Below are 4939 nucleotides of genomic sequence, written 5' to 3'. Positions count from 1 at the left end.
AGGAGGAGTTGACAGACTCCCTAACCCAGTGGCTTTCAAGCTTTTGTACTGGTGACGCCTTTCACATAGCCAGGTTCTGAGTGTGACACCCCCCCCCATAAATTAAAACCACTTCTTTATATATTTAACACCATTATACATGCTGGAGGCAAAGCAGGATTTGGGGTGGAGGCTTGACAGCTCGCAACCCCCCCCCCCACGTAATAGCCTTGTGAGCCCCTGAGGGGTCCCAAGCCCCAGTTTGAGAAGCCCTGCCCTAACCTGTTCTAGGGGCCGTGCTATATGGCAGAGCCATAGGGAGCTGATGGAAGAGGAGCTAGGGCAGCAAAGAGGCTTTTCAGCTGAGCAGAGGCCTTGAGGAGGGGCCAGAGGGCTTCCTCTCAGCAGACATGTCTGTGCTATAGAGGGGGAGAAGAACGGGTCAAGTGCCAATGGGAGTCCCATGGCATCAGCCCTAGTCTTAAGATTAAAAGACAAAAAGGAACCATAGAGGCCTGGCTAAAGAAGGTCTAAAGGGACCAACCAATCAGGCGGCTGATGACTCCCTTGCTACTGCATGAAGTCTCTGCATGTAGCCTGCAAGAGAAGTAAAGAAGATGAACTTTATCCTGTCTTTCAGCAAGTCTCTAAGGCTATGTCTACACTACAGTTGGGATTGAGGCTCTAAAATCAATCCATCTGCAGCTGATTTAGCAGGTCTAGTGAAGATCCACCATAGCAACAGCAGATTGCTCTCCAGTTGACCCATTCTCTGCCCCAACGACCCCACAATAACTCAACCTAAGGTACATTGATTCCAGCAACATTAAGCAACTCCAGCTACGTGAATAGTGTAGGCTGACTTACCACAGTGGTCTAGAAATAGCCTAATAGTCTCCCACAGCCATCACTGGAGATGTTTGTGAGCTGGAGACGAAGGGAGGAGCTTAAGCCTACCAGTGTTACACTTTGCATTTGCAACATTAAGCCTTATATTACTCGTGGGCAGGAGTAGTTAATAGGCAGACTGGGGACCACCAAACACTTTTGAATAGACCCTGAAATCTTATTTACTTATTGTTGTTAGGTTGTTTTCTTCTCTGGAAGCCTTGACTATACCAAATATCTTGGTCAACAGTCCTTGACAAAAAAATAGATTACCTCTGCTCTAAGGCATAGGCTGGGCGATTACATTTCTATAAAATGTCAATAATAGTTAACTGAAGAACAAGGAAGTTACAAAACTTGGTGCTGGCCTCCTCCCTCGTTTCCCTTGCAGTAAGGGCAGAACCATGAAGGAAAATCAGACATCCTACCACTTTTGTGCCTGCTATCAGTATTAAATCATCTTCAGTCACTAAAGGGAGGCAATGGATTAGTAGGGTTGTGTACTTACTATAGGGAAAGCTGGTAGCACCACTTGTAGGCAAGGCTGCCTAACACTTCCCATCCAAAACTATCAAAGCATTACAACACCATCTTTAAAGCAAGTTTTTATTTTGCAGTATATACAATTTAAGCTATTAAAAATGTACACAATATTTACAAATTAAATAATTATCCAAACCCTCTTCACCTCCAACACAACTCTGCAACACAAAAACAAACAAATGAAAAGAGAAATTAAAGGAAGCCATTGGGATGAATATAGGCCATGAACATTTCCCAATTGTCTCTCATTTATGTATTTTCCTCTTCATTTATTTATGTAAATAAACTCCTGAAGGATACAAATGTCATGGAATGTGTGGCACAGTTTAGCACATCCTCTGCTAAATAGTTATTTTATTGAAATTGAAAACAAAAAATATGGACACTTCCTAAACTATTCCCACCTTTAAATGCAAAAAATTTAATTTTAAACAGGACATATGGCATATTTTTAAAAAATAAAACTTTCTAACCAATCTCTGGAAGCATGAGACCAAGTTTTCTCCTCTTCTGCACACCTGGCAGTGAATTAAAGATGTTTATGCAAGCTGGCTTGTTATTGCAGAGTTCCTCATATTACCATACTTATTTCTGGTAAGGAGCCAAACAAGTTATTTTGGGGCATGGAGGAAGGGAGGGGACCCTTGGCATTACATGGACTTTGGAATCAAAGAGGATATATGAGGAACACATGTCAAATTCTGAGTTGATTGATCTTATCCCTTTATAGAATGAAGAAAAGGCCCTTCTGCTCACTGAAGGAAATGAACATGTTCCAAGCATGCAGTCCCCTTTAAAAAAGAAAAGAAAAAAATGCACTCTCTCACTACTTCATGTTCCATAGCCAGAGAACAGGAGGTTCTCGATCCACATTTACAGATGAGTCTACATTTGTGTATGGATTTTACTCATGCTTTTTGTTGTTGTTCTTCCTTAAAACCAAGTTTTTCTTTCTTAAGGTTTGGATATAAAGAAAGGAAGGAATGCATAGTTATTATACCAAATGCAAGGTTAGCCCACTGTCTTGCTACAAAGTGATATGCAGCCTGGTTACCTTTTGATACCCTCTCTCCACCAGAGCACAAGGATCCTAGCTGTCTGCCAGATATCACCATCCCTTGTCAGTCACTCACTCCCGTCCTCAATGCTCTAGTTCTCGGTGACTGGGACTCCCATCCAAGCCAGTATTGTAATCCTGATGTGCCGCCAAAAAAAACACAGATCTATGTTTTAAAAATATAAATCTTTAACTACTTTTACCCTTCTCCAGAAAGAACTCAACTATTAAATGAATTTACAACCCTTAAGTGCTGTCTCTGGATTGTTTCCCTGAGATAGGTGCATGATTAGAAGCCACTTAAAGAGAAGCACTGAAGGGTTATGCCAACTGCTGAATTAAAGTAAACTGAATAGCAAACGGTTTAGAGAGTCACCACACACACAATTTTTGTTTTTTTGGGTGGGGAGGGGAGGAATTTTAGGACTCATTCAGTGCTGGTTCTATGATGTAATCTATTGCCTGTTGCAGAGCATCTTCCCTATACCAAAAATGCTTATTTAACCCTTCATTGCCTCTCCTATCTAAATCCAGCCCATGGCTTACTTCCCCATTAATATCCCTTTAGATACAGGGGTTTGTATACTGTATTATGCTTGCGTTAGGTACGCGAGTTCACATAACTCTGTTGGATGGGATTTTCAAATCACTCAGGAACTTTTAGGACCACCAGTCCCACTGACAGTCAACAGCACTGGTGCTCCTAAGTCACTTAAGTGATCCCCCTGTCATGACTTACACTCAGGAGTCATGTCAAACAATTACTCAAGCCAGATTAGTCCTCTCAAATTACATTTTTGAAACAGTGTTTGAGGACTTTAATATCCCTGCCTGTTGTCTTAACCTATTGGTCCTGTTTTAGAAACTATATAGGCGCACATAAAAAGGGACAGAAATAGCTTATCATAGTGGCCAAAATAGCCAAGAACTTTTTCCAGCTGATTGCTAGCAGACTGAACAAACTCACGGTCCATGACCATGGTTTAACTGCTTGCTTATGTCAATTCAAGAAGTTTTGAGTTTGGTGTTAGTCTTTTAAGGTGCATTGGTGTGCAAGCAAGAATCTGGGGAAAGAACTAGGCTGGACAGATTGCTGAGGAGTTACTAAAAATCTAACATGTGAAGGTGCTACAAGTAACAAACACATAGAATCACATGTTTTTATCATATCAATTAGTCTAATGTCCTTTAATTGACCTACAGAGTCTGGGTAGTAAAACAGACTGTATGTGCAGGGTCTCATTGCTAATGGGAAGTTTCTACTTATTTATTCAAAGTAAAGGTATTTTCCTATAGGAGTTCCACCACTAATACTGTCAATCAACAAGAGTCCATTCAACCCTTAAGCCCTTCTGAAGTTGTTGGGCCACTGCTATAAAAAAGAAAAAGCAGAGGTGACTGTTTTGGGTCTTGAAAGCAGCTCTTAGAGAACCTGACTGTGGTGCCAGGAGCTGTACAAGATCCACAGGGACAATTCACAGAAGATGGCTATGGGACCAGGCCTGCATATAGAACATAAACCTGGCCAATAAGCCATTTTCATCCCAAGCATAAAAGCATGGACTTAAGTAGAATCACAAAGGATCAGGTTGGCCCATTCTCTTCCAAGTAAGACTGGAGGTGAAGAGGTATTTCATCTCCCAACTCCTTAGCAACTAAAGTGTCATTATGATGAACAAAGCATGTGAAAGCTGCAACATTAGAGTATCAAAGGCCAGGAGGGTCATTGAGCAGCCATGGCTACTGAAACTTCTCCAATCCTTCAGTGTGGGAAACATGACAAGTGTTTCTCTGGTGGTGGGGCACAGAGAAGGGGGGGGAATATTAACTACATATGACTAACTTCTAAATTCTTCACTATCTGTGCCATCAGCATAGATTCATTGCTAAACACAGGCAAATCAATACTCTGGTTTCAAAGGTCTAGCAGACTCCATTCTACATCCAGAAGATGTTATTCTTGCTGGGATGAATATCTGAGCAGTGTAAGCCAGGGGAGGGGTTTTAACTGCACGATTATCTCCTTCTAAGATGATCATCCCAATGCCATTTGGATAAAACTCTTTGAGCATCACAGTTTGCGATCAATACTGAAGCCATTTGCACTAAGTTAAATTATAGATTGCGAGAGCCCCCACTGGGCTTCCTCAGATGATACAGAACATTGATCTCCACCCACACTAGAGCACTCAGAGAGGAAATAAAAGTTAAAAATGGACTTTAAAGCAATTTCACAACTCTCCCACAGCATCCCATGGGCCTCAAGTATCCCACAGTGTCCACTGCTCCATTCACTGCTCCTTGCTCAACAAAAATAAATTCAAAAAAAAGGTATAAAGCAGAAGCGATGGTTGATGTAACTTTACCCCACCACAAACCAATTCAAACTAGCAATGTCTATCAGCAATACCTAGGGTCTGGATCCTGCCATCCTTAGGCTTAACTGTCTTGGGAGTTCTGGCTGAGTACTAG

This window comes from Dermochelys coriacea, chromosome 7, assembly GCF_009764565.3.
Source record: "Dermochelys coriacea isolate rDerCor1 chromosome 7, rDerCor1.pri.v4, whole genome shotgun sequence".
In the NCBI taxonomy this organism is placed as follows: Eukaryota; Metazoa; Chordata; order Testudines; family Dermochelyidae; genus Dermochelys; species Dermochelys coriacea.
The sequence above is the reverse complement of the archived record's forward strand: the minus strand, read 5'-3'. Positions refer to the sequence as shown.